The sequence below is a fragment of the Bos javanicus genome, chromosome 23, assembly GCF_032452875.1.
Source record: "Bos javanicus breed banteng chromosome 23, ARS-OSU_banteng_1.0, whole genome shotgun sequence".
Lineage (NCBI taxonomy): Eukaryota > Metazoa > Chordata > Mammalia > Artiodactyla > Bovidae > Bos > Bos javanicus.
The window spans coordinates 27,091,966-27,113,472 of NC_083890.1; the positions used below are offsets into that span (position 1 = coordinate 27,091,966).

The 21,507-nt window shown below is 43.8% G+C and overlaps 1 protein-coding gene across 2 annotated transcripts in view; it reads right to left on the minus strand.

Annotated features, from left to right (window-relative positions):
* The window catches only part of LOC133236461 (butyrophilin-like protein 1), a 39,552-nt gene extending 38,823 nt beyond the window's left edge, over positions 1 to 729 (minus strand). For both annotated transcript variants that reach the window (XR_009732898.1, XM_061398488.1), the window contains exon 1: positions 320 to 729. The gene's annotated coding sequence lies outside the window, so the exon portion shown is untranslated. The remainder of the gene's footprint in view (positions 1 to 319) is intronic.
* Between the last annotated feature and the right edge of the window lie 20,778 nt (positions 730 to 21,507).

Sequence of the window (21,507 nt, forward strand, 5' to 3'; positions counted from 1 at the left end):
GTTATTCCTCATCTGCAAAATGAGGATATTAACGGCATTTCCATCTCAAGGTTTTCATGAGAATCACATGAATTTATATTTGTAGTCACTACATGGAATTAGAAAACAGCCTATTACTAGTAAGTGCTACAGCAATAACACTGAAACAAATGAGTGAAGGTACCCCCCTCACTGTGGTGGTCCGGGGTCTCCCTAGAGCCACCCCACCATCCAGCACCACCCACCCTGCCCCCACCCCGCCACCTGCTCAGCCTCCTCCTCAACCCTGCTGCTCCCTGCTTGCTCTTCTCACCCACAAGTGTCTTCAAAGCCCACTTACCTGCTCTGAAAGGCCAGGACTTCAGGGGCGTCTCTAAACGCAGCAGCATGAGAAGGTTCAGGGACCCTGGCAGACCCCAAATCTGCCCTCAGAATTCGCACCTGAAGTTAGTCACTCAGAGCCCCAATCCTGATCCAGATCCAAGTCTGAGTTCCTCATGTCCGGGGCCAGGTGGTCTCAGGAGAGTGGAGAAGCAGCAGAGCCCGGCCCAGGGGTGTCTGCAGAGACTGGACCGTGGGACCCTCGGGAACGATCCCAGACAGCTCAGTCCGCCCTTCTCTGGTTCCTTCACCATTGGAAAGTGAAACCTGGAAAAACCAGTCCCGGCAGACTCTGCCCTGCCCTCTGGACAGTCACCCGGTTATCAAGAAGGAAACAGCCTGATCGGAGCAGCAACAAGAGAGGGGATTCAAGTGAAGCTGAAACCACCCTGAGGGGGACACAGACACACACTCGATGACTGTTCTCCACAAGCGCTCCACTCCAGGTTGGCAGGCTTCTAACCTTGGAAGCGGGGCCGTGGGTGGCACAGCCAAGACTAACATCTAGCCCCTGCTGGTCTGTTTGCACCAGCTGCTCACCACTGAAACGATTCCATGTCGGCTGGTAAATTGCGCCGAGAATGGCCCCCAGCCTGGCTGATTTTTCTTCCCCAACAGGTGACCCAGGAGCTCTCACAACCTGGTCCCCCATGGGTTAACCTGATATCAGGAGCTTCCGGGACCAGCTCCAGGCTGAACAGACAGTGCCCTAAGGCTTGTTAAGATTGTGTGTCACCCAGTGCCATCCAGATCCCCTCCCAGCCCGGTTCCAGTGAATACCAGGCAAGGCCTGATCCTCTGGTCTCAAAAAAACAAACAAACCCAAGGAGATTGGCTTTTCCTCTCCAGCTCATCCCATCCTGCATTTTCCTTACCTAGTAAAGGGCACCTGTGTTCACTCAGTTTTCTCTGCCAGAAACTTGAGGGGCATCTTTCACACACCACTCTCCCACCAGTGTGCTTCCAACACATTTAAGATTTTTCACAAATTCACGTCAGTGGCCAGTACATACTTCCAGACTGCCATCAATTCTCCACAGTCTCAGAGTAGTCTCCTCTCGGGTCTCCCACCCCATCTCCAGCCCCACCCCCTCCAGTGCATTTTCCTGCCCAGGTCATGAACCTCTTATTAGTAAGTCCTGTCACTGACGACACTTAGTCCAGACCCCTAACAGAGGAGGGAGGGGTTAGAGCTGCAGGGAGACTGCCCCTCCATGTCCTCCCCCAGCCTTCAAAGCCAGCCCACCCCACCCCCAGCTCCACACGACTCCACAGGAAGCAGGAGCAAGCAGGGACCTTGGACTCAGAAAAGTCCCAAGGTTTTCTGACCAGAAAGCTTATCTCACCAGCCCTTTGAGTCCATGTTGGGAGGGGGAATGGGTGGGAACGACAAAGTAGAGGGAATGTTTAGCACGCTGCAAGAACACTTGAACACAGTGGCAAGATGGACAAAAACAGCCAACTTCACTGCCCACCCCACACCCCCGCTCCCGCCAAGGCATCAGGGTCCTGTGCCAGCTGCCTTAACAAGAAAGACTGCTCACTGGCCACAGATGATTTTTCTTTTTCAAATTATAAATTATCCTAATGTTAGTGGGGTTATCCTGCTGCTGCTGCTGCTGCTGCTAAGTCGCTTCAGTCGTGTCCAACTCTGTGCAACCCCATAGACGGCAGCCCACCAGGCTCCCCCATCCCTGGGATTCTCCAGGCAAGAACGCTGGAGTGGGTTGCCATTTCCTTCTCCAATGCATGAAAGTGAAAAGTGAAAGTGAAGTCACTCAGTTGTGTCCGACTCTTAGCGACCCCATGGACTGCAGCCTACCAGGCTCCTCCGTCCATGGGATTTTCCAGGCGAGAGTACTGGAGTGGGTTGCCATTTATATTCAAATTACAAGTTATCCTAATGTTAGTGGGCTGTACAGTCCATGGAATTCTCCAGGCCAAAATACTGAGTGGGTAGTGGGTAGCATTTCCCTTCTCCAGAGGATCTTCCCAACCCAGGGATCGAACCCAGATCTCCCGCAGTGCAGGCAGATTCTTTACCAGCTGATCCACAAGGGAAACCCAAGAATACTGGAATGGGTAGTCTATCCCTTCTCCAACAGATCTTCCCGACCCAGGAATCGAACCAGGGTCTCCTGCATGGCAGGCAGATTCTTTACCAACTGAGCTATGGGAAAGCCCTTTTTTCAAATTACAAATTATCCTAACATTAGCGGGGTTAATATTTTACTTTCCTTTTTAACACATATAGCAGATCTAAGCCATAAAACAAATGTGAATGTAAAATGAATTGTAATTTTAAAATGTGACAGTTTATAAAAAGGATTAAATCCCTTTTCTTAAAGAGATAATTAATAAATTAATTGACAGTGTTAAGGTGAAAAGTTCACTGTACTGCAGGAAAAAGCTGAAGAACTGTTTTCTGCTTATTTACGTAAAGACACACAAACACAAGCACACACAAAGTGATGGCTTGTTTTGACTTTACAATTTTTCCTTTCTTCTCTCAGCACAGTTATCCTGGCTGGTGACCAGGCTTTGCCCTGGAAGTCTGCTGGGCAGAGCGCAAGGGCACAGCTGGGGCCAAGACCTTCCTCTGAACCTGCACTTCTGCCCCTCCTCTGAGTAAAAACAGCTCCTCCCAGAACAGGCTGTCATCTCCAAAACTAGAATATCCAGCAAAGGCAGCTCAGGACACCCTAAGCCCCTCAGGCTTTCCTGAGAGTGAGTGCTGCCCGGCCTATCCAGAGATCAGCTGCAGAGCCCATCTGGCCCACAGCACCAACCCCACCACCCTCTGAGTAGACAACTCACTCTGATTCCAAAGTCTGAGATTCCTTCCAGGCGACGTATGTCCCACTCAAACCCTGAGATGTGTAAAGGTAAAGGAGGGAGACTGGGGAAGAAGACAGTCTTATAGAAAATGTTATAAATTTTATTACTTTGATGAATAACAAAAGAAAATAAAAGATTAGAAGGAAAGGAACCAGAAAAAGATAGTGCAAGGGAGGGAGGGAGAGAAGAAGCCAAAAGTTAGGGGTAGGATCCCCCTGGCATTCAGCCCTGGCAGATCTGCCCAGAGTGTGTCAAACACGTTCCCCAGTCACTGAGATGCCAGTGAATTTTACAGAGATGAGTTACTGCACTGCCCACATGCATGACTCACTCAGTGACCTAGGAAGTACTTACTCACTCTCCCAAGCCCATAGGTCAAGCCCACCCATGGCCAAGGGTAAATCAGGCAAGTCTTGCTTGGAGGCATTTGAGTACCAATTTCTGGGAAAGGACTGAAGTTCTGGCACTTTGGCCTCCATCCCTGAGAGAATCAGAGGAGAGAGGTCTGGTGCAATAGAAGCGGGAGAAGCCTGACCAACCCTGAGAGGCTGGTTCCAACAGTCCCTAGGATGCCCACCCTGTTCCTTCATGTCAGGAGACTTGTCTCCACAGGCTGGGTTGTGGGCTAAAGCCCTGAGGCCAGGCCCTGCTCTCTAATGATGTCACCAAATACTTAGGTACACTGTTCACCCAGCGCCAATTTTACTCTGAGCAGCTCATACTTTATTATAATCCTCAGAGGAAACTCTTACTTTCTTCATTTTACAGCTGAGATGAAAGACTCAGGAAGGGACCTGCCCAGAGTCATGCCTGTGTGTGTCAAACCCACAGGTTCAAGGCCCCCCTAAAGCTCAACTGAGCCCTAAACGGGAGCCCCCAGGTAGGGGAGAACCCGCCCCAGGGGTGCCCTAGGGATCTGGGGGCAAGAAGGGAGGCAGAAGAAATGTTAGAAGTTCTACTATAAATGCTCTAATCGATCTCTTTTAGTGTGTTATTTGTGTTGATTTTTACAATCTGTACAACATTTGTATATGTTAGGCATATGTTTAAAATACATTACTGAAAGGAGTGCATGATCTAGAAAGTCTGGAGACCCAAACTCCAAAATTTCGCTCCAGAAATCCTCTCTAAAGCAGCAGGTTTCAGAGAGGGAGGGAGCAGCACCACCCTGTGGCAGCTCCCTGGGAGGCAGCCCAGAAAGAGGATGCTACCTGGGTGGGAGGAGAAACCCGGGCGAGAGCCGCAATGCTCTGCTAGGTCAGCCCAGGTTCCACTGGGTTCTGCTGCCCCCTTGTGGCCAATGCGGTGAACTGAGAAAGGGCTTCTCTGGCGAAGGACGCTGAGGGAGAGAAGGAAAGGAGATGCAGACAAGGAATGTTAGAAAAATGGACACGGACACAGGAAACCAGACACAAAAGACTGCAGGCTACAGAGTTCCTCGTATATGAAGTTAAATAATGCGCAAAATGTGTCTGTCACAGAAGTCAGAAGAGGGGGTCCCTGGCTTGCTGTAGGGTTTAGGGTTAGGGACCTGAAGGAGAGTCCTGGGGTGGGGAGAATTAATTCAAATACTTATTGACTTACTGAAAAGTTAGCTCTTATTTATTTTATTTATTACTTTTATTTTGTTTGGTTATTTTTAATAAAATAGTATTGTTTTAAGAACAAAACTGAGTTCCCACAGGAAAGTGTCACGACAATATCAGCATCTCTGATCAACCCGGTCCCCACGCACCAGTTTATGCCCCAAGGCTCCCCAGTCTTACTGTTCCCCTGAAGTCTGAGAAGGGAGGATCTCCCCCTTCATGGACCCCCCCGCCAAACCCCTCCTAAAGACACGTTCATGAGAGCACGCACACATACACACACACCCCGACTTTGCAAAGGCCCAGCCTTGGGTCTGCCATTTCCTCCAAACAGAATTCTTTCTTCCTTCACCTGCCCCCTCCCCTTTCACCTCTCCCACATCCCTAATAGAAACTTACAGGACACACTCCCCACAATCACTGGCTCAGTGGGCATTTGTTGACAGCCACGGCAGGCATCTGGGGAAGACAAAAAGGCATGCTCAGGCAGCCTCACACCCTGGCCACCTGACAGGACTCGTGGTGAAGTGGACAAAATCACAAAACAAGAGAACCTTCAGGTACACCAAACATAAAATGCACCTAACGGAGGCCCTGGGCAGAGTTGCTGGAGAAGTGATCTCAGTTTCAGCTTGGACTCCCAAACTCCAAATTCCTGGAACTAAGCTGAAAATTGGGCTTCCCTGATAGCTCAGTTGGTAAAGAATCCGCCTGCCATGCAGGATACCCCGGTTCGATTCCTGGGTCGGGAAGATCTACTGGAGAAGGGATAGGCTACTCACTCCAGTATTCTTGGGCTTCCCTTGTGGCTCAGCTGGTAAAGAATCTGCCTACAATGCAAGAGACCTGGGTTCAATCCCTGGGTTGGGAAGATCCCCTGGAGAAGGAAAAGGCTACCCACTCCAGTGTTCTGGCCTAGAAAATTCCATGGACTGTATAATCCATGGGTTCGAAAAGAGTCAGACATGACTGAGCGACTTTCACTTTCACTTTCAAGCTGAAAATGGCCTGACCTCTCAGAAGAGACATCTTAGAGACATCTTCCTCGCTGAAAACACTTTGACTTAGAGAGCTGGGTAGAGGGAGAAGTTAAAGGCTGAATCCCAGAAGGCAGGGAGGTGAAGATGAAGCTGCCAACTCTACCCTCCAGGTTCTGCTGAGAAAAAGCACAGTCCAGAGTGAGAAGGGAGTGTCTTCCCCACCACCCCACCACCCCCACCCCTAGCCCTGCCCAGGAGAAACTCAATCCTGGTCCAGCCCCTCTGAGGACAGGAGGGAGAAGAATGAGAGATGAAGGGTCTCAGCGGGAAGCAGAACTCCACTGAGAAGTTTCAAGGACAGAGCTGTAAAGAAGAAGCTGTTAATATGAGTGAGGGCTGGGTGAAGGGAACAAAGGGGAGTCTGAGGCACTGGGAAGGTTTATAGCCCCCATCCCACGGGCATGCACACACACACACACACACACGTGAGAGGACAAAAGGAGGAGCCTGGACACTGACAGGGAGACAATATGAGAGAAGTACCCCATCCTCTCTCCTTCCCATCCCCCTAGTGCCTACCATTGGCCAAACCCAATGAGAAGCCACAAGCAATTCCCCCTCCCTCACTCCCTCATGGGTTCAATCCCTGGTCCAGGAAGATCCCACGTGCCAGGGGGCAATAACTCCGAGTGCCACAACTCTTGAAGCCTGCATCCCTAGAGCCTGCACTCCGCAAGAAGAGAAGCCACCGCGGTGAGAAGCCTGTGCACTGCAATGAAGAGTAGCCCCTGCTAGAAAAAGCCCCTCGGGCAGAAACAAAGAACTAGCGCAGCCAAAAATAAATAAGTTATTCTTAAAACAAAAAAGCTCCAAGGACTAATGTGAGTTGGCAAGGTTGCAGGATTTCAGATCAACAGACACACATACAAAAAGAGCCATCACCCTGAGGAGTCTTATCAGCACCCTATAAATCTTCACAGGGCAGAAGATGCTCTTCTTCCCAGCATGCAGGCGTGGGGGCCCCAAACCCACCACAGTTCTGTGCACCCCCGCCTCCTTCTCTGAAGAGAGGACAGGCCAGTCAGCCCCACCAGCCCCACCAGCCCCACCATGCATAATGACCATGACGGGAGCAGAGGGCTCAGTGTCTGTCTCGGGCTCTGTGGACCCCAGACCTGCACTTCCTTCAGTCGGCTTGTCCTTCAAGACCACCTCCATCAGCCTTTACCTTTATTATAAAATGTTTTAAACTTATAAAAAGTAGACCGAGTAGTATACAGATGACAGTATAATAAATACCCGCTTACCCACCTCCTGGCTTCAGCCGTGTTTACTCCCACCCACTTCCCCCTCCTCCTGGATTATTGTGAAGCAAATCTTAGGACTCATATCATTTCATCTACCAACATGTCTGTTTCCTGGCATTTCATACCCCAGGAAAAACAAGGCTTCCTCTTTAATAGCATCACTCAGTTAATATTTGGAGAAGAGACTCAGAAGGTTGGAAGCAGGAGACCAGCAGGAAGGCCACAGCCAAGACCCAGGCAAGACCAGGGAGGGGCAGAGCCTCTGCCAGTCCTATTTGGGCCCCACTGCTTTGACCAGTTGTGCCATGTTCGAAATGGGCATAAAAAGGGGTCAGTAGGGGATTTATTTGAAGGCAAAAGTGACTGGATTGGCAGGTGAACTGGATATGAAATGTGAGAGAAAGAGAATGATTGGCAGCTATCTGGCCTGAGCAATAAGACAACAGCTTTGTCAGGATGGGTGCGGGAGGGTGGGGAGGTGGTGCAGGGAAAGCTGCTGGAGCAGGGAAGCAAGAGTTTGGATTTAGACGCGATTCTGTGGACTTCCTTACTAGACATCCCAGCAAGAAGAAGTGGAGGACGCAATTGAACATGTAGACCTTGAGATCTGGGCTGGAGACATCATTGTGGGCTCCAGGACCATCTGATGGTAGAGGGGGCTGTGGGGATAGAGAACCACAGGGTTTCTCCCCAGGGCGTCCACTGCTAATGTTCACACCACTTTCCGTCACACACAGGGCTCTACTTGTAACTGTCAGGATCTGCCACCTGGATGGGGAACCTCCAGAGGGTAAAGCATGGGAAGCCAGAGATCCTTGAATGCAGACAGAAATTCCTGCCACCCGAAGTTGGGTCAGGCTCAGAGTCCCCATGAGGAACGTGAGCCATGGTTAGGCAGCCCTTGACCCTCAACTGCACCAGTCTGGGGCCCGGGACACAAAGGAGTCACTGCCAGCCTTGAGGTCAGCACAGGCTGTGGACTGGAGAATTTACCTACTACCCCAAACACTCAGGAATGGCAGGTTATGAGCAGACCAGGCCAGCCTGGTGATCTTACCACCTCCAGCTGCCTCCATCACAGGTTGCAGACAGACCACTCCCTGCCCACACCACACATCTTGGGGCCCTCCGCTGCTTTCTAGACCACCTTCAGCTGCTCCAGTTGCCAGCATTTAGCAGCCTTCCAGATGTGACTGCCTTTCCTCCACCGTCATTGAACAGTTCAGCCTCTGGGTCATTGTCTTTTCTTCATCCCATTCTTACTACCATTCTTGGTGATTTCTCATCAACCAAGGCAATCCATCCAGCACCCCGGCCTCACACCCTGACCCCTGTGTCTCCTCATCTCCACTGACGCTGTTTTCCCTGTGCTGCAGCCCCCGCCCCACGGTCATACCTTGGTCTTCTCATTATCTGGACCAGTAATTAACCTCTCCATAATCTCAGCTTTAAGCCTCCCACCCTATGCTCAACACCCCCTGTACTTTGCAAGTCACTCTCTCGTGGGCCCTCTTGCCAACAATTATTCTACTCCCCAGACTTCCCACCCCTTTGCCCCTGATATGAGATACTGCCCTGTTCCAACCTTATCCCTCTTAAATTTAATGACCCATTAATAGCCACCTTGCATGCTTAGTCTCCCTCACTCTCCCACATCATACCAGCCTGGCAAAAGCCCAGTTCTGGCTGAATTGAACTTCCCACCTCCTCCATCCCTGCACCCAAGCAATTGAAGTGGTTGGATAAAAACATGGGGTATATATCATCACAAACCTCTAGTTGGCCATTTTCTTGGCCACTCGATCACACACTTTCAAGGCAATTATTTCACATTTCCTTTTTCTCCATTATACACCCTCCCTCCTCTTCACTTTCAACTGATAACCAACCCTCCACTCAGGCACTGGACCCATCCCCTCTTATCTACTCAAAGATATTCTTTCAGCAAAAATCCCTCTCCCACACCATCACCTTTACCTCTGCAGGGAATCATACCCATTACCAAACAAACATGTTATACTTCCTATCTTAAAAAATAAACAAGTAAAAACCAAACTGAGATCTTTTGTACCATTGTTCCACTAAAAAAAAAAAAGTAGCCATATATGTACGAAATGATATTGATGGCAAGAAGGCTATCAAAGGTATTAGAATCTTGTCAACTTGAGGCTCAAACTCACCAAATATGGGAAAAATTAAGCATCAATAAAAATAATCACTGAGAGGGATTAACACACATTAAATGGATTTATTCATAATTATACTAAATAAAAAATTCATTAGTTACCTTTGGAGAATACTAGAGAATGAATTCATTATTCTGAAACATGGTAAAATGAAGAGTAAAGTAAATGCCTTTCCTAAATAAATCATACTGAAAGAGTAATTGAGGCATAATTTCTCTGTATAAATAAAATAACAGAGACAGAGTGATAGAATTAAAATATCACTATTTTACAACCCTTAATAAAACCATGGGCCTAGGCAATGCTTATCAATGACTGCCAACTAGAATTATATGCCTCCTGGTGGAAAAACACAGTACAAACACTACCTATGACATGTCCATGCCAAAAAATAGATTCTGAATCATATCAAGCCTTTAAATTTAACTACCAGCTTACAGGGAAAAAATGAGGGAGGCAGAGGGAAATGGTAAATGGCACAGGGTTGCAATTAGCAGATTTTTTTTTTTTTTTTTTTACTTTACAATACTGTATTGGTTTTGCCATACATTGACATGAATCCTCCATGGGTGTACATGTGCTCCCCATCCTGAACCCCCCACCCACCTCCCTCCCCATGCCATCCGTCTGTGTCATTCCAGTGCACCAGCCCCGAACACCCTGTATCATGCATCAAACCTGGACTGGTTCGTTTCACATATGATAATATACATGTTTTAATGCCATTCTCCCAAATCATCCCACCCTCTCCCTCTCCCACAGAGTCCAAAAGACTATTCTATACATCTGTGTCTCTTTTGCTGTCTTGCATACAGGGTTATCGTTACCATCTTTCTAAATTCCATATGTATGCGTTAGTATACTGTATTGGTGTTTTTCTTTCTGGCCTACTTCACTCTGTATAGTAGGCTCCAGTTTCATCCACCTCATTAGAACTGATTCAAATGTATTCTTTTTAATGGCTGAGTAATATTCCATTGTGTATATGTACCACAGCTTTCTTATCCATTCGTCTGCAGATGGACATCTAGGTTGCTTCCATGTCCTGGCTATTGTAAACAGTGCTGCGATGAACATTGGGGTACACGTGTCTCTTTTCAATTCTGGTTTCCTCGGTGTGTATGCCCAGCAGTGGGATTGCTGGGTCGTATGGCAATTCTATTTCCAGTTTTTTAAGGACTCTCCACACTGTTCTCCATAGTGGCTGTATTAGTTTGCATTCCCACCAACAGTGTAAGAGGGTTCCCTTTTCTCCACACCCTCTCCAGCATTTATTGCTTTTTCTTTTTCAGCATTATTCTTTTGGATAGCAGCCATTCTGACTGGCGTGAAATGGTACCTCATAGTGGTTTTGATTTGCATTTCTCTGATAATGAGTGATGTTGAGCATCTTTTCACGTGTTTGTTAGCCATCTATATGTCTTCTTTGGAGAAGTGTCTGTTTAGTTCTTTGGGTCATTTTTTAGAATGTGAAAAATTCTACAGGAAACAAGCCATTTCTTCAACAAATAAATGCCAAGGAAAGAAAAGATTAAAGGAGACTTAAGCTTCCAATCTAACCATGAGAAAACACCAAACTAATATTAAAAGAGAGGCATCCTACAAAATATCTAACCAGTACTCTTCAAAACTGTCAAGATCATCAAACACAGAAAAGTCTGCAAAACTGTCACAGCCAAGAAGGGCCCAGGGATACAGGACAGTTACATGTATGTGACATCTGGGATGCAATCCTGTCACAGATAAAGAGCAATAAGTAAAAACTAAGAAAATCCAAGGCAACTATGAACTTTAATGATAATTTATCAATATTGATTCATGAATTATAACAAATGTACTTTACTCATAAGATGTTAATAATAGTGAACACACTACAGGGTCCTTGACTCTATACTATGACTCCAATTTTCTATAAAACTAAAACTGTTCTTAAAAACAGTTCTTCTTAGAAGACAGAGAGACTAAAGAGACACATCAACCAAAGGCAATGAGTGGATCTTGTTTTGACCCTGATTCAACCAAATAAACTGCATATGTATTTATTAGAAAATTTGGGAAACTTCAACATTGCACATTTTAGGATATTAAAGAATTATTGAAAATTGATAGACATCATAATAACACTATGGATATGGATTTTTTGTTTTTGTTTGGCTGTGATGGATCTTTGCTGCTATGCACGGGCTTTCTCTAGCTGTGGTAAGTCAGGGCTATTCTCTAGCTGCGGTGCACAGGCTTCTCATTGCGGTGGCTTCTATTGTTGAGGACCACCAGCTCTAGGGCTCGCAGACTTCAGTAGTTGCAGCTCCCAGGCTCAGTAGTTATCCCACAGGCATAGTTACCCCACAGCATGTGGAATCTTCCCAGACCAGAGATCAAATCCATGTCCCTTATTTGCTGGCGGGTGGATTCTTAACCACTGGACCATCAAGGAAGTCCTGTGGATATATTTAAGAGCCCTTATCCTTAAAAGATACTAAAATATTTATCATAGAAATAGGAAGCAACCTAGATGTCCATCATCAGGTGAATGGATAAGAAAGCTGTGGTACATATACACAATGGAATATTACTCAGCTGTTAAAAAGAATACATTTGAATCAGTTCTAATGAGGTGGATGAAACTGGAGCCTATTATACAGAGTGAAGTAAGTCAGAAAGAAAAACACCAATACAGTATATTAACACATATATATGGAATTTAGAAAGATGGTAACGATGACCCTATATGCAAGACAGCAAAAGAGACACAGATGTAAAGAACAGACTTTTGGACTCTGTGGGAGAGGGGAGGGTGGGATGATTTGAGAGAATAGCATTGAAACATGTACAGTATCATATGTGAAATAGATTGCCACTCCAAGTTTGATGCATGAGACGGGGTGCTAAGGGCTGATGCACTGGGATAGCCCTGAGTGATGGGATGGGGAGGGAGGTTCAGGATGGGGAACACATGTACACCCGGCTGATTCATGTGAATGCATGGCAAAAACCACCACAGTATTGTAAAGTAATTAGCTTACAATTAAAATAAAAAATAAAAATAAATAAATAAAATATTTATCATAGAAATAATATAATGTCTAAAATATCCTAGACACTATATTACTTCTGTGGTATGGAGACACACAGTTTGTTTAACCATTCACCCTTTGCATGTCATCTGGGTTGTTTCCAGTTTGGGGTTGTTAGGAATAAAGTTGCTATAAACATTCTTGTAAGTTTTTGTGTGAGCATAAGTCTCCATTTGTCTGGAATGAATGCCCAAGAATGCAATTTCTGGGTCATAAAGTAATTACATGTTTCAGTTCAGTTCAGTTCAGTCGCTCAGTCGTGTCCGACTCTTTCCGACCCCATGGACTGCAGCATTCCAGGCCTCCCTGTCCATCACCAACTCCCAGAGTTTACCCAAACTCATGTCCATTGAGTTGGTGATGCCATCCAGCCATCTCATCTTCTGTCGTCCCCTTCTCCTCCTGCCTTCAATCTTTTCCAGCATCAGGGTCTTTTCAAATGAGTCAGTTCTTTGCATCAGGTGGCCAAAGTGTTGGAGTTTCAGCTTCAACATCAGTCCTTTCAATGAACACTCAGGACTGATCTCCTTTAGGAAGGACTGGTTGGATCTCCTTGCAGTCCAAGGGACTTCCAAAAGTCTTCTCCAACATCACAGTTCAAAAGCATCAGTTCTTCCATGCTCTGCTTTCTTCACAGTCCAACTCTCACATCCATACACAACTACTGGAAAAACCATAGCCTTGACTGGATGGACCTTTGTTGGCAAAGTAATGTCTCTGCTTTTTAATATGCTGTCTAGCTTGGTCATAACTTTCCTTCCAAGGAGTTAGCATCTTTTAATTTCTTAGCCAAGCCAAGAAATTATATGTTTAGTTTTATTTAAAAACAGAACAAAACCCTGCCAAGCTATTTTCACAAATAATTTTTAGTATAAATAAAACATTGCATGAAACCTACTTATTCTAAAAAATTGTTTATTGTTTATCTGAAGTTCAAATTTTATTGAGCATCCTGTATTGCTATTTGCTAAGTCTGACATGCCTACTCCCAGGTGATGTCAATGCTCCTAATTTGAAAACTACATTTTCAGTAGTTGGGCTCTAATCTGGTTCTTTTTCATAATTATGAAAAATTTTGAACATAAAATAGTTAAAAACAATATAATGAACTCTTCATACCCATATTCTAGAATTTTCAACTTTGTCTCTTTTACCTCATCCTTCCCTTAATTTTCCCTGAACTATTTTGAAGCAAAACCTGGTCATTTTGTCATTTTACGCCCACAAATTTCAGTGTGCTGTTCTAAAAAATAGTAACATTTTCTGAAATAAATTCAACCCCAGAATCACAGTATTAACAATACTCCTGTGTTCATTGAAAAAACTCCTTTTTTCCCATTGCACTTTCTTGCCTAAAGAAGGCATAGATTTATTGATCACATAAGTGTGGGTTTATTTCCTGACTCTCTATCCCTTTCCATTGATCTAAGTATCTGTTTTGTGCCAGTACCATTATGTTTACACTTGATCTTAGCCAAAAGTCCAAGAAGCTCCAAATCATTGCAGATGGTGACAGCAGCCATGAAATTAAAAGATGCTTGCTCCTTGGAAGAAAACCTATGACCAACCTAAACAACATATTAAAAGCATAAAATTATAGACATTACTTTGTCAAAAAATGTCTGTCTAGTCAAAGCTATGGTTTTTCCAATAGTCTTGTATGGATGTGAGAGTTGGACCATAAAGAAAGCTGAGCACCAAAGAACTGACGTTTTTGAACTGTGGTATTGGAGAAGACTCTTGAGATTTCCTTGGACTGCAAGGATATCAAACCAGTCAATCCTAAAGGAAATCAGTCCTCAATATTCATTGGAAGAACTGATGTTGAAGCTGAAGCTCCAACACTTTGGCCACCTGATACAAAGAACTGACTCATTGGAAAAGACCCTGACACTGGGAAAGATTGAAGGCAGGAGGAGAAAGGAACGACAGAGGATGAGATGGTTGGATGGCATCACCAACTCGATGGACATGAGTTTGAGCAAGCTGTGGGAGTTGGTGATGGACAGGGAAGCCTGACGTGCTGCAGTCTATGGGGTCACAAAGAGTCAGACATGATTGAGTGACTGAACTGAACCAACCATTATGTTTTGATTACTGTAGTTTTGTAGTATAGTTTAAAATCAGGAAGTGTGAGACCTCCAGCTTGTTCTTCCTTCTCAAGATTGTTTTGAATATTCAAGATTCATTATGTTTACACACAAATTCCATAGTTATTTGATCCAGTTCTGTGAAAAATGCCATCGGTATTTTGATAGGGATTGCACTGAATCTGTGGATTGCTTTGAGTAGTATGGTCATTGTAACAGTTAATTCTTTAGAGATGCAGATGTAGAGAATGAACTTGTGGACACAGTGAGGGAAGGAAAGGGTGGGACGTGTTGAGAGAGTAGCATTGACATATGTACACTACCATGTGTAAAATAGATGGCTAGCAGGAAGCTGCTGTATGACACAGGGAGTCAGCTCTGTATTCTGTGATCATCTAGAGAGGTGGAATAGGGGAGGTTCAGGAAGAAGGGGATGTATGTATATTTATGGCTGATTCATGTTGTTGTACAGCAGAAACGAACACAACATTGTAAAGCAATCACATTCCAATTTTTTTTATTTTAAAAGAGAAAAAAAAGAAAACAAAAATGTAATATTAATCCTTCTAATCCATGAGCACTATGTATCTTTCCATTTGTTTGTGTAATCTTCAGCTACTCTCATCAATTTTGCAGTATTCCGTGTACAGGTCCTTGACCTCCTTTCAGTTCAGTCGCTCAGTCGTGTCCAACTCTTTGCGACCCCATGAATCGCAGCACGCCAGGCCTCCATGTCCATCACCAACTCCCGGAGTTCACTCAGACTCACGTCCATCGAGTCAGTGATGCCATCCAGCCATCTCATCCTCCGTCGTCCCCTTCTCCTCATGCCCCCAATCCCTCCCAGCATCAGGGTCTTTTCCAATAAGTCGACTCTTCACATCAGGTGGCCAAAGTATTGAAGTTTCAGCTTTAGCATCAGTCCTTCCAAAGAACACCCAGGGCTGGTCTCCTTCAGAATGGACTGGTTGGATCTCCTTGCAGTCCAAGGGACTCTCAAGAGTCTTCTCCAACACCACAGTTCAAAAGCACCAATTCTTTGGTGCTCAGCTTTCTTCACAGTCCAACTCTCACATCCATACATGACTACTGGAAAAACCATAGCCTTGACTAGACGGACCTTGTTGGTAAAGTAATGTCTCTGCTTTTGAATATGCTATCTAGGTTGGTCATAACTTTCCTTCCAAGGAGTGAGTGTCTTTTAATTTCATGGCTGCAATCACCATCTGCAATGATTTTGGAGCCCCAAAAATAAAGTCAGCCACTGTTTCCACTGTTTCCCCATCTATTTCCCATGAAGTGATGGGACCAGATGCCATGATCTTCATTTTCTGAATGTTGAGCTTTAAGCCAACTTTTTCACTCTCCACTTTCACTTTCATCAAGAGGCTTTTGAGTTCCTCTTCACTTTCTGCCATAAGGGTGGTGTCATCTGCATATCTGAGGTTATTGATATTTCTCCCGGCAGTCTTGATTCCAGCTTGTGCTTCTTCCAGCCCAGCGTTTCTTATGATGTACTCTGCATAGAAGTTAAATAAGCAGGGTGACAATATACAGCCTTGACGTACTCCTTTTCCTATTTGGAACCAGTCTGTTGTTCCATGTCCAGTTCTAACTGTTGCTTTCTGACCTGCATATAGGTTTCTCAAGAGGCAGGTCAGCTGGTCTGGTATTCCCATCTCTTTCAGAATTTTCCACAGTTTATTGTGATCCACACAGTCAAAGGCTTTGGCATAGTCAATAAAGCAGAAATAGATGTTTTTCTGGACCTCTCTTCCTTTTTCCATGATCCAGCAGATGTTGGCAATTTGATCTCTTTAGGAAGGTTTATTCCCCTGTTGGTAAGCTGGGACAGAAACAGAGGAGTGGTTAGATAGCTTGTTAGGTTCAACCTGGGACCGAAGCCAGGCCCTCAGCAGTGAAAGCTCAGAGTTCTAACCACTGGACTGCCGTGGAATTCCCTGCCCATTTTTAAACTTTAATTATTGAGTCATAAGAGTTTCTTTATATATTCCAGATACAAGTCCTTTATCTGAATTGTTGTTGCTTGTTCTCTAAGTCATGTCTGACTCTTTGTGACCCATGGACTGAAGAACACCAGGCTCCTCTGTCCTCCATTATCTCCCAGAGTTTGTTTAAATTCATATCCATTGAGTCAGTGATGCTATCTGATATATGATGTTAAATATTTGCTCCCATTCTGTTGCTTTTTTCACTTTCTCAAGGTGCCATTTGGAACACAAAAGTTTTTAATTTTGATGAAGATCAATGTGTTAGTATTTTATTTTGTTGCATGCACATTTGGTGTCGCATGTAAAAACATCATTGTCTAACCCAAGATCTTAGGCACAGATAAGCAAGAAGTGGGTTGTGCACCTTCCTGACATTGTCCTTAAACTTAGCTTCTGCCCACCACACTAAAGGTTCCCCTTCTACCTAACCATTCTTTCTCTGACTCTGTTACCATTTCCTCTTTTTTCTCTCAAGTTCCAGCCTAATGCCCCAGACTACTTTCCACAAAAAGTGTGAGGTCAAAAAGATGGCAAAAATGGAGAGTTTAAGCTCTTTCTACTCAGGTCTTCTTCAGTTTGCACGAGAAACTTGGTGTCTTCTTATTTTCCTTTCCCATCTCGTGATCAAAATCTACTCCCCAGTCCAAGTCAGCAACGCAGACAGTGCAAAAGCAGGAACTTTTCATACTAGATTTCTTCTGCTTGAGGTCTCTACACCCACAGCTGTCTCCTCAACCAAGAAAAGTGATGGGAAAATGAAAATGACATGCATAGGACAATGGGACAGAATCAAGGACAGGCAACTCATGAAAGAAGAACCATGAACAGCCACTAAACAGATGAAAATAATGTTAACCCTACCACAAAATGCTATTTAAAACAATAATAACAAACATTTTTTTATGTTGAAAGCAAGTCCAAATGCAGAAGTAAATACAAAATAATCACAAATTTGAAATCACTCCTTCAAATATTAAGTAAACAGAATAAGTAAGATAAATACCCATTGCCTTTCTAACAGCTCTTTATTTGGCCCCAGAGTATCTATAAATAGTCATTATATGTGTGTGTGTGTGTGTACATGACATTATCAAGAATGTATATAACATTAATTGTACAATTTATCAGGATACATTATTGTCATTTATTTGTCCAACTGTCTGTCCCAGTGGACCGTGAGCTCACAGGGAGAGTCTGCATCCCAATGCCTGGAGTAATCATTGCTAAATATTTTTTGAATGAGTGGATGAACAAATTAATAAGTGAGAGAAGAAACAAATGAGTGAATGAATGTGTAGATATGTCCCCCAAATACCTCCATGTATGTCATGTATGTAAATTATATACTAAATAAATCTCAAAATGGAATTATATAAAAAAATAACAACAACAACAATAAAGGACTTCCTTGACAGTCCAGTGGTTAGGGCTCAGCACTTTCACTGTCATGGCCCAGTTCAATCCTTGGTCGGGGAACTAAGATTCTGCAAGCTCTGTGAGATGGCCAAAACAAACAAACCAACAAACAATTTTTTTCCCTTTTTTTATTGACTGATAATTGATGTACAATATTATATAAATTGGCTTCCCTGGTGGCTCAGAAGGTAAAGAATCTGTCTGCAAAGCAGGAGACCCAGGTTCAGGGTCTACAATATAGTGATTCACAATTTTTACATGTTATACTCCATTTATAGCTGTTATAATATATTAGCTCTATTTCCTGTGTCGTACAATATATCCTTGTAGCTTATTTTATACATAATAGTTTGTACAATGAGATATTATTTGATCTATCAAGGTGGCATGGATTCTGACTCCCAGGGTTGGTGAAAGCAAGGACATATGCAGACATTACTGCCAAGAGTATGAAGTCCTAGGTCCCCCTGGTAGCCTAGTGGTTAGGACTGCTGTGGCCTGGGTGGGTTCAATCCCTGACTGGGGAACTGAGATCCCACAAGCCATGTGGGGCACCCCCTCCAAAAAAAATAAAGACAGTAGAACGTCCTGTACTGCTTTCTAAAGAATGACCCTTAAGTACAAAAAAACTTTAAAAATAAGTCTACTTATATATATAAGTAGATATATATAAGTGGAATATAAGCAATCTAGAACTTACTAACATTGTTTTGTTTTCACTAAAGCTTTTTATGGCTATTCTCTATTTACAATCAGACAGAAAAAGATCCCCTTTAAAATCTAAGTTCAAAATGGGCAAAGATTTTTAAAATATGTACAAGAAATAATAGTACTGGTGGTGCACATCTGTGGTGTGCATGCTCATGAAAGGCTAGTTTTAGAAAGATTGACTAGTGCTGGACACTCTTTAACTTCCGTGAGTGTTTAAAATATGTCAACTGAAAAAGGAAGGGGACTTACGACTAAGTATATGTCCTAATTCTTCTCAAAGCCAAAAAATATTTTTTAAGTTTCTCCTTTGACTCTTCAACTCAGTGGTTTCTCTTCTAGGAATTTAGCCAAAGAAAATATTTAGACAACCATTCAAAGACATATGTTCAAGAACGTGTATTACAGCATGGTTTCTCGTAGTTTTAAAGATTGAGAGCCACATAAATGCCCTACAATAGGAAACTGGTTTCAGCGAACCAGGGTTCCCAAACAGTGAAACACTAGGCAACCATTAGGAATGATGCTGGCTCATGTGTTCCCTGGTGTGATGCACTCTGAGGACACACCATCACTTCTGTGGGATTCCTGGTCAAAAATGCATAAACTTAAGAAATACTAGACAGACCAAAACTTAAGAACAGTCCGCAAAATAACTAATCTGTATTCTTCAAAAGTATCAGTATAATAAAAGACAAAGTCTAAGGAACTATATTTTTAATGTTAGTTTTGTTGCATCACTCAGTTGTGTCCCACTCTGCAACCCCATGAACTGTAGCCCAGCAGGCTCCTCTGTCCATGGGATTTCCCAGGCAAGAATACTGGAGTGGGTTGCCATTTCCTTCTCCAGGGGATCTTCCCAATCCAATGAATTTACATACAAAACAGTAATAGGTCCACAGACATAGAAAATATATTTATAGTTTCCAAAGGGGAAAGCAGGGATGGGATTAATTAGGAGTTTGGGATTAACACATACACACAACTAAATATAAAATAGATAACCAACAAGGACCTATTGTGTAGTATGAAGAACTATGCTCCATACTTTGTAATAATCTATAAGGGAACAGAATCTGAAAAATTATATATATATATATATATATATATATACACACACACACATATATACACACATATACCTGATTCTTTGGCCTGAAACTTTGGCCACCTGATGTGAAGAACTGACTCACTGGAAAAGATCCTGATGCTGGGAAAGATTGAAGGCAGGAGGAGAAGGGGACGATAGAGGATGAGATGGTTGGATGGCATCACTGACTCAATGGACATGAGTTTGAATAAGCTCTGGTCATTGGTGGACAGGAAAGCCTGGCGTGCTGCAGTCCATGGGGTAGCAAAAAGTTGGACAGACTGAGCGACTGAACTGAACAGATGCCTGAATCACTTTGATATACACATGAAACTGATACAACATTGTAAATCAACTATATTTAATAAAAAGAAAAAGAAACTGTATCCTTTTATCCTATTAAAATAAAGGAGACCAAAAAGACATGACAAATAAATGCAGTGCATGATCTTAGATTAGATCCTGGACTAAGAAAAAATAAACTTTATAAAGGACATTATGGAGCAGTTGGCAAATTTTGGACATGGACTATAGATTAGATAATAGTAGTATATCAATTTAAGTTTCCTGCTTTTGATAGCTGTACCATGGTTTTGCAAAAGAAGGTTCTTGTTCTTAAGAAATTCACACCAATGTGTTTATTAGGAAAAGGATATATTACTCATAGTGAAAGTGTTAGTTGCTCAGTCGTATCTGACTCTGTGACCCCATGGACTCTAGCCCATCAGGCTCCTCTGTCCATAGAATTCTCCAGGCAAGAATACTGGAGTGGGTTGTCATTCCCTTCTCCAGGGAACCTTCCCAAGACAGGGATCAAATTCAGGTCACCTGCATTGCAGGACTCTTTATCTATCATCTGATCCTCCAGGAAAGCCTATCTTATGTGTGACTTACTCTCAAAGGCTTCAGAAAAAAAACACTAACATGTAATTAGAGAAATAACAATAAATGTGGTCAAATTATATCAATTGGTGAATCTGAGTGAAGAATATCTTGGGATAATCTGTGGTGTTTTTGCCTCTCTTCTGTGAGTTTTAAATTACTTCAAAATAAAGAGTTTAAAAAAACAGAAAATTTAAAAAAAAAAAAAGAATGATGCTGGCAAAGTATACTCATTGGCAAGGAAAGGTATTCAGAGTGCACCAGTCTGGGCCGTGGGGCCTTAACACTGGAGCTGTGCACAGCTACGGATGACACCTCCAGCCACCCTGGACTCTCAGTTCCCTGAGCTACTAGAGGAACTGGGTGTGTGGCTGAACCCAAAGCCATCCTGGGTTGACTCAAGAAGGCTGGTTGAGTCAGGGCCCTGAATTCTCCTTTGTGATTTTATTTATTCCAACTTTTAATTCAATGACCGGCATTCCTTGCATCCCAGGGACATCTGGGTGGAGAGAGGGTGACATGGAGGTAGGAAAATTCACCCAAATGCAGTGTTTACTATGGCTAATCCAGACTGCAAAATTTAGTAGAGCCAATGTTCATTGATCATCGATGACGATCTTACACTTTCTCCTCCAAAAGAAGCCCAAGATTTCCCCCTAAACCTGCCCAGCATCTCGCCCATTCCACAGAATGAGAAAACGAAGTTCCCAGCAGGGACTGAGGTCCTGTGGGTTCTGTCTGCCAAGAATTAGTGGTTTCAGTTTATGGAGAGGTGTGGATTCTCTGAGAAGCATCTGTACTGACCACATGAAACAATATCCTCTCCTCAGAAGGGGAAAGAAGATTGCTTATCACCCCACACCTCTGCTTCCAGGTCCTGACCTTCCCCCAGGGCACAGGGCAGTCACTGTGAAGTTCCCAACGATACAAAGGGAAGAGTCCACACTAACAACAGAAGGGCTATGGCTGCTTCAGGGG